This window comes from Syngnathus scovelli, chromosome 11 (assembly GCF_024217435.2).
Source record: "Syngnathus scovelli strain Florida chromosome 11, RoL_Ssco_1.2, whole genome shotgun sequence".
NCBI classification, from domain to species: Eukaryota; Metazoa; Chordata; class Actinopteri; order Syngnathiformes; family Syngnathidae; genus Syngnathus; species Syngnathus scovelli.
This window is the reverse complement of record NC_090857.1, coordinates 13,674,400-13,683,772: the sequence shown is the minus strand read 5'-3', so window position 1 is coordinate 13,683,772 and position 9,373 is coordinate 13,674,400.

Below are 9,373 nucleotides of genomic sequence, written 5' to 3'. Positions count from 1 at the left end.
TATTGTCAATTTCTCCACATGCCAAAGACACACAAAGAAACCCAAATTTCGTTCCCCCCTATCCCACGGTGACAAGACATGGCTCACAACAGACAAACAAGTAAACAAGTATAACAAAAGCGTGCTGAATAAATAATGAATAAATAACACAACAATAAATAAATAAATAAGAGGAGCAGAAAAAAAAAGGAGCAAGTGCGCGTACAGCAGACATTCCCGAAAATAGCGCAACAGTGCCGCACGCTACGCAGAAGGGGGTAGCGAGTTCAGGGCCCTAACAGCCTGGAGAAAGAAGCTGTTGGCGAGTCTGGTGGTGCGGGAGCGCAGGCTCCTGTACCTCTTCCCAGAGGGCAGAAGGTCAAACAAAGAGTGAGCCGGGTGACTCACATCTCTGGCAATCGAGGTTGCCTTGCGGGCGAGATGGGAGGTGTAAATGTCCTTCAGGGAGGGGAGCGAAGCACCAATAATCTTACCAGCCGTATTCATTATGCACTTCTAAATTCTACATTTTTCAACCGATTCAACTCGTTCCAACTTTCAACTGTTCATTTTTTGCCTTCCCACTTACCAAACAATTTCAATTTTGAAATTCACACCAAATTTTCCAAAATGTAGTTTTTCCCTTCTAATTTCTAAATTTTTCAACCGATTCAACCCATTCCAACTTTATTCACTTTGTTCACCTTGTGTTTACCATATTCACCCCCTTCACCCCCACTTCGACTATGTTTACACAATTCACCCCTTCACCCCCACTTCCACGGTGTGGCGGCCATCTTGGATTGACCATGAAGTGCCCCAAAATGAATACAAAGTGAACCGGAAGTGCCCCAAAATAAACAGGAAGGGCCCCAAAATGAACAGAAAGTTCATATGAACAGGAAATGAACGGGAAGTGCCCCAATTTTAACAAGTGAACCAGAAGTGCCCCAAATCAAACCGGAAGTGATATAAATCAAACCGGAAGTGACCTGAATAAACCGGAAGTGGCCCAAATAAACCGAACGTGACCCCAAATAAACCGGAAGTGACCTCAGCTAAACCGGAAGTGACGTAAATTAAACCGAACATGTCCAAAACAAACCGGAAGTGACCTACATGAAACGGGAAGTGCCCCAAATCAAACCGGAGGTGACCCAAATAAACCGGGTGACGTTTTAAAAAAAGAAGTGACCCAAACAAACCGGAAGTGCTCCAAATAAACCGGAAGTGACCTTAATTCAACCAGAAGTGCCATGAATGAAACCAGAAGTGACCTAAATTTAACATTTGCTCTAACTTTTACAATTTTGTCCGATTCAACCTGTTTCAACTTTAGAATTTCAAAGTGAACTTCTTAAACCCATAGTTTTCGTTTCGTTCCAAATTTCAAAAAATGTTGGTGCAATTTTTTTCCCCATTCATTCTCTATGGGGCATTCAAAATTTGCTCTAACTTTTACAATTTTTGTTCAGACTCAATTTAGACTCATTCAGTGGGATAATTCTATCTTCACCACCTTCTTCCAATGCAGAATAAGACTCGTGAAGTCCATGTTAATCAACCGTTATCAAAGTCCAAGTCAAAGTCTGCTTTATTGTCAATTTCTTCACATGCCAAGACACACAAAGAGATCGAAATTACGTTCCCACTATCCCACGGTGACAAGACATAGTTCCCAATGTACATACAAGTAAACAACACAAGAAAAATAAAACAAGAAGGCACAAACAATGAATAAATAAGAGTGATGAATAAATAATAAATAAACAAATAACACAATAAATAAGTACAGGACGCTGCGCAGAAGGGGGAAGAGAGTTCAGGATCCTAACAGCCTGGAGAATGAAGCTGTTGGTGACTTATGCCGTATTATGTGTTGACTGCAGTGACCTTTTTCTCTTTTAAGTACTGTTGACACTTTACGTTGGCTTTTACTTTGTTTGCGGCAAGGGGAAGTAGGAAGTGAATATAAGGAAGCACGCCAAGAAGCACAGGTGTTGAGATGAGAGTGAACGAGGAACAATAAAGAAGTGAATACCAAACGCCACCATCGTGTCGTATTATGTCGGAGAGAAAATGGACTACGAAGCTGCAAACCCAACAGGTTATGGGCCCAGACGCGGCAACCAAGCGGGGAGATGGCAGCAGTTAGCTTCGACGGAAACGAAAACAACTACGAACTTTGGGAGGTAAAATTCCTCGGCCACTTACGAATGCTTGTATTGAAAGACACTATCCTATCCACCATCGCACCGGACCCAGAGAAGAATGAAGAGTGCTACGCGGAGCTAATTCAGTTCCTCAATGACATAAGCTTGTCCCTGGTAATGAGAGAAGCGGCGGACGACGGCAGAAAGGCGCTGGAAATACTCCGCGGCCATTACGCAAGCCCAGAATTATCGCCCTGTACACGGAGCTGACTTCCCTAAAGAAAGAGCCAGAAGAAACTATCACTGAATATATCATTCGTGCTGAAAAAGCAGTAACGTCACTGAGAAATGCAAGAGAGACAATAAGTGATGGGCTGATAGTAGCTATGATTCTGAAGGGACTCCTGGAATCATACAAGCCTTTCAGCATTCACACAACGCAAAGCAGCGACGACTTAACGTTTTCCCAGTTTAAGAGTAAACTGCAAAGCTTTGAGGAGACAGAGAAATTGACTCTAATATCAATAGGGACAATGTGATGAAAGTAGATGTGTCATCAGCAACCTGCTATTGATGCGGAGATCGTGGACATATTGTGAGAGATTGCCCCCAAAAAGGGCTTAAGAAGTGGTGCAACTATCACAAAAGTGCCTCACACAGTGATGAGACATGCAGGCGAAAAGTTAAGTCGAAAGACGATGCAAAACAAATACCAGAAAAACAGGAGGACCACGAGGGGGAAAAGACATTTGTCTTCAAGATCAATCTACAACACCTACCAGAGGACATCAAAAGAAAAGGAATAATGGTTGATTGTGGAGCCACATCACACATCATAAATGAAGAAAACAAATTCACAACATTCAACAAGACTTTTAACCCAGCAAAGCACTACATGGAACTAGCTGATGGAACCAGGGAAAACAACGTGGCATTGAGGAGAGGAGACGCCAAGGTCTTCCTTCGGGACAAGAAAGGAAGATGCGTTGGTGTCACTTTGAAGAAAGCCTTATACATACCAACGTACCCTCAAAGCATCATCTCTGTAAAAGCAGTTACGAGTGATGGAGACAAAGTAACATTTGAAGAAGGCCGAAACGGACTGATGACCAAGGATGGAACGGTCTTCAGCATTGAGGAACAGGAACGACTATACTACGTGAGCACGGTAAAGCCAAACAAACAATGTATTGATGAATCAATCAGTGACATGACTACCAAAGACGATGTGATGTTAACTTGTGATATCCAAACATGGCATGAGATTTTGGGACATTGTAACGTTGATGATGTGTTGAAATTGCCAAGTATGGTAAAGGGTATGAAAATTACCGGTAAAACAAGAGGAGATTGTAATGTGTGCGCCGAAGGAAAATTCATAAACACAAGAAATAAGAAATCAGATGAAAAAGCGAACGCCCCTCTTGAGCTGGTACACACTGACTTGTCAGGTCCCATTGAGCCAACTAGTCGAGATGGTTATAGGTATGCCATATCATTCACAGATGACTTTTCAGGAGCTGTTTCTGTCTATTTCCTCAAGAGCAAAAGAGATGTTTTACTAGCAACCGAAAAATTCCTAGCTGACAGCGCCCCATATGGTAATGTCAAACGTATGCAGTCAGATAATGGCACAGAGTACACCAGCAATGCCTTTCAGTCACTCTTGAGAAATAGACTAATTAGACACAAAACATCATCACCATACTCTCCACACCAAAACGGTACCGCTGAAAGACAGTGGAGAACGCTTTTCCAAATGGCTCGCTGTATGTTATTAGAAAAGGGGTTACCGAAGGTGCTGTGGCCTTATGCGGTCCAAAATGCTGCCCATATCCGTAACAGATGTTACAATGACAGGACCAAAAACACCCCATATTATATGCTAATGAGAAGAATGCCAGATCTTTCCAAAATGTGGGTGTTTGGATCAGAATGCTATATATACAAGCATGATCATAAGAAACTAGATGCTAGAGGTGAGAAAGGGATATTTGTTGTGTATAGTAGAAGTAGCTCAGCATATCTGGTCTACAACTCACAGACAGGAAAAGTATTAAAATTGTGAAATTCATCAAAAACATCAGCGTTGACAGTCAACTACAAACAGATGACGACTATGATTGGGAAACCATAGACATCAGGAGTAAAACCACTGAAACTAGGGTTGGTGAGGAGACATCACATAGTGAAGATAATGGTGACATGATTGATAACAAGAGATGGATGGATACAGCATAATGAGGCAGAAGTGCAACACGAGAACCAGACTGATGTAGACACTGAGCATCACCGATATCCAAGAAGGGAAACGAAGAGGCATAAATACTTCGACCAGGAGTCGGCAACCCGCGGCTCCAGAGTCGCATGCGGCTCTTTAGCACACCCCTAGCGGCTCCCTGGAGCTCTTGCAAAAGTGCGTAAAAATGGAAAAATATGTTTTTGTTTTTGTTTTGTTTTGTTTTTTTAAATATGGTTTTTAGATGGTACTCATGACACAAACATTATTATGCTGTAGAAAATGTATGTAGTTGTAAATATATTAAAATTTCAGAATTTCAGAATTTCAGAATGGCGCAAAATTGCATCATAGCAAGCGACACAGCACAGGCGAGTTGTAAACAAACAGGTGTGTGAGTGACGGGCCATGGATTCAAAAGGCAAAAAGAGAAAGATTGCTGATGAGAACAGAGGGTTTAAGAAAGAATGTCACCTTATCGTGGTGGAGGGGTTTGCGCGCCCCTATGATCCTAGGAGCCATGTTGTCGGGGGCTTCATGCCCCTGGTAGGGTCACCCATGGCAAACGGGTCCTAGGTGAGGGGCCAGACAAAGCACGGCTCACAAGCCCCTTATGATGAGTGATATAAATGGACTTAGTTTTCCCTCGCCCGGACGCGGGTCACCGGGGCCTCCCTCTGGAGCCAGGCCTGGAGGCGGGGCTCGAAGGCGAGCGTCTGGTGGCCGGGCCTTCGCCCATGGGGCCCGGCCGGGCATAGCCCGAAATGGAAACGTGGGTCCCCCTTCCCATGGGCTCACCACCTGTGGGAGGGGCCGAAGGGGTCGGGTGCAATGTGAGCTGGGCGGCAGCCAAAGGCGGGGACCTTGGCGGTCTGATCCCCGGCTGCAGAAGCTGGCTCTTGGGACATGGAATGTCACCTCTCTGGCTGGAAAGGAGCCCGAGCTGGTGTGCGAGGCAGAAAGATTCCGACTAGATATAGTCGGACTAGCCTCCACACACAGTTTGGGTTCCGGTACAAGCCCTCTCGAGAGGGGCTGGACTCTCTTCCACTCTGGAGTTGCCCACGGTGAGAGGCGTCGAGCAGGTGTGGGTATACTTATTGCCCCCCGGCTGGGCGCCTGCACATTGGGGTTCACCCCGGTGAACGAGAGGGTAGCCTCCCTCCGCCTTCGGGTGGGGGGACGGGTCCTGACTGTTGTTTGTGTCTATGCACCAAACAGCAGCTCAGAGTACCCACCCTTCTTGGGGTCCCTGGAGGAAGTGCTGGAGAGCGCTCCTTCTGGGGACTCTATCGTTCTACTGGGTGACTTCAATGCTCACGTGGGCAATGACAGTGAGACCTGGAAGGGCGTGATTGGGAGGAACGGCCCCCCTGATCTGAACCCGAGCGGTGTTCTATTGTTGGACTTCTGTGCTCGACACGGATTTTCAATAATGAACACCATGTTCAAACATAAGGGTGTCCATGTGTGCACTTGGCACCAGGACACCCTAGGCCGCAGTTCGATGATCGACTTTGTAGTCGTGTCATCGGATTTGCGGCCGCATGTTTTGGACACTCGGGTGAAGAGAGGGGCGGAGCTGTCAACTGATCACCACCTGGTGGTGGGTTGGCTCCGATGGTGGGGGAAGATGCCGGTCCGACCTGGCAGACCCAAACGCTCTGTGAGGGTCTGCTGGGAACGTCTGGCAGAATCTCCTGTCAGGAAGAGCTTCAACTCCCACCTCCGGCAGAGCTTTTCCCACGTCCCGGGGGAGGCGGGGGACATTGAGTCTGAGTGGACCATGTTCCGCGCCTCCATTGTTGAGGCGGCCGACCGGAGCTGTGGCCGTAAGGTCGTTGGTGCCTGTCGTGGCGGCAACCCCCGAACCCGCTGGTGGACACCGGCGGTAAGGGATGCCGTCAAGCTGAAGAAGGAGTCCTATCGGGCCGTTTTGGCCTGCGGGACTCCGGAGGCAGCTGACAGGTACCGGATGGCCAAGCGGAACGCGGCTTCGGCGGTTGCTGAGGCAAAAACCCGGGCGTGGGAGGAGTTCGGTGAGGCCATGGAGAATGACTTTCGGACGGCTTCGAGGAAATTCTGGTCCACCATCCGGCGTCTCAGGAGGGGGAAGCAGTGCAACGTCAACACTGTTTACAGTGGGGATGGCGTGCTGCTGACCTCGACTCGGGACGTCGTGAGTCGGTGGGGAGAATACTTCGAAGACCTCCTCAATTCCACCTACACGCCTTCCATTGAGGAAGCAGGGCCTAGAGACTCTGAGGCGGATTCTCCAATCTCTGGGGTCGAAGTCACTGAGGTAGTTAAAAAACTCCTCGGTGGCAAGGCCCCGGGGGTGGATGAGATCCGCCCAGAGTTCTTAAAGGCTCTGGATGTTGTGGGGCTGTCATGGCTGACACGCCTCTACAACGTTGCGTGGACATCGGGGACAGTGCCTCTGGATTGGCAGACTGGGGTGGTGGTTCCCCTCTTTAAGAAGGGGGACCGGAGGGTGTGTTCCAATTACAGGGGAATCACACTCCTCAGCCTCCCTGGTAAGGTCTATTCAGGGGTGCTGGAGAGGAGGGTCCGTCGGGAGGTCGAACCTCGGATTCAGGAGGAGCAGTGTGGCTTTCGTCCTGGCCGTGGAACAGTGGACCAGCTCTACACCCTCGGCAGGATCCTCGAGGGTGCATGGGAGTTTGCCCAACCAGTCCACATGTGTTTTGTGGACTTGGAGAAGGCGTTCGACCGTGTCCCTCGGGAGGTTCTGCGGAGGGTGCTTCGGGAGTACGGGGTGCCGAGCCAACTGATAAGGGCGGTTCGGTCCCTGTATCACCGATGCCAGAGTCTGGTCCGCATTTCCGGCAGTAAGTCGGATTCGTTCCCAGTGAGGGTTGGACTCCGCCAAGGCTGCCCTTTGTCACCGATTCTGTTCATAATTTTTATGGACAGAATTTCTAGGCGCAGCCGAGGCGTTGAGGGGGTCCGGTTTGGGGACCTCAGCATCGCGTCTCTGCTTTTTGCAGATGACGTGGTGCTGTTGGCTTCTTCAGGCCGTGATCTCCAGCTCTCGCTGGAACGGTTCGCAGCCGAGTGTGAAGCGGTCGGGATGAGGGTCAGCACCTCCAAATCTGAGTCCATGGTCCTCGATCGGAAAAGGGTGGAATGCCCTCTCCGGATCGGGGATGAGATCCTGCCCCAAGTGGAGGAGTTCAAGTATCTTGGAGTCTTGTTCACGAGTGAGGGGAGGATGGAGCGTGAGATCGACAGGCGGATCGGTGCAGCGTCGGCAGTAATGCGGACCCTGTACCGGTCCGTTGTGGTGAAGAGAGAGCTGAGCCAAAAGGCAAAGCTCTCAATTTACCGGTCGATTTACGCTCCTACCCTCACCTATGGTCACGAGCTATGGGTCGTGACCGAAAGAACGAGATCTCGGATACAAGCGGCCGAAATGAGTTTTCTCCGCAGGATGTCCGGGCTCTCCCTTAGAGATAGGGTGAGAAGCTCGGTCATCCGGGAGAGACTCGGAGTAGAGTCGCTACTCCTCCACGTTGAGAGGAGCCAGATGAGGTGGCTCGGGCATCTTATCAGGATGCCTCCTGGACGCCTCCCTGGGGAGGTGTTCCGGGCATGTCCCACCGGTAGGAGACCCCGGGGACGACCCAGGACGCGCTGGAGAGACTATGTCTCTCAGCTGGCCTGGGAACGCCTTGGGATCCCCCGGGATGAGCTGGATGAAGTGGCTGGGGAGAGGGAAGTCTGGGAGTCCCTCCTGAAGCTGTTGCCCCCGCGACCCGACCCCGGATAAGCGGAAGAAGATGGATGGATGGATGGATGGATGGACTCAACTATTTGCTTTCATTGCCAATGCTGAAGGATTGCCTGAATGTTTGATTTGCAATGAGAAGTTGTCAAATATAACAAGGAGAGCAATTTGGAGTTACATTTTCAGCTAAAGCATGCTAAATTTGCTGCCGATCACCCAGTTGGAACTGAGAGGAAGGTTGCAATTTGAGGAAAAAAAAACAGTTTCAAGAAGTGGATTGCATCTCCAAACTCTACGACTGCTGCAAGTTTTTTTTGCAGCCCGGGAGATAATAAAGCGCGGAAAACCATTCACTGATGGCGAGTACATGAAGGATTCATTCGTCAAAATATGCACCTATGTATTTTCGGACTTCAAAAACAAAACCGAGATCATTCAGAAAATTAAAGACATGCCTCTCTCCACAAACAGTGAAGGAAATGGTCATTTGAATGGCAAACAATATCACCGATCAGCAAATCAAGGACATCAATTCAGCTCCAGCTTTCTAAATTGCCTGTGATGAGTCGTGTGACGTGACCGATATCGAACAGACAGCTCTGCTATGCAGGTACGTGAACTCTAATGGTCCGCAAGAAGAAATTGATACCACTAAAAGGCCAAACACGGGGGGAGGACATCTGCAAGGCTGTGCTGCAGTGTTTGAATGGCAGAGATACATACTGGCCACATGATTTCAGTCCCCCACACCACGCAAAATTTAAGGAAAATAGTCTGTTTCGTTTGTGCTTCGTTTGTGCTGGTTTGTGCAGCAAAAAGTTTCGTTTGTGCTGCTATGTTTTTTTAGTTATTGTTGGATTTTGTCCACAATTTAGGGAGCGCGCTATCTGCGCCTCACGGCAAAAGCCATTGCCAATCACCTGTTATCCAATTTACTCACTGCGTGCTCGTTTGATTTCTTCAGATATAGGAAAATGCTAAGACACTGAAGCAGAAATTAGACTTACACAGGTTGGTTGAGTTCAATCACAATTCTTGTCAAGAAAGCTCTGTTTTCAGGAAGGTACAATACAGCGCTGGGCCTTTCAAGAGCGGAAAGTCTCCATTCAGAAAAGGCAACGTTCAAGGTTCTTTGGTCAGCTTATATTCAGTTGCACATTGTGGGCCGAGTTTGATGGGTGATGGGTAATAAAATGGATGGATGAATGATGATCACTTTGTTGGATTTGGTCCACAATTTGGGAAGCGTGC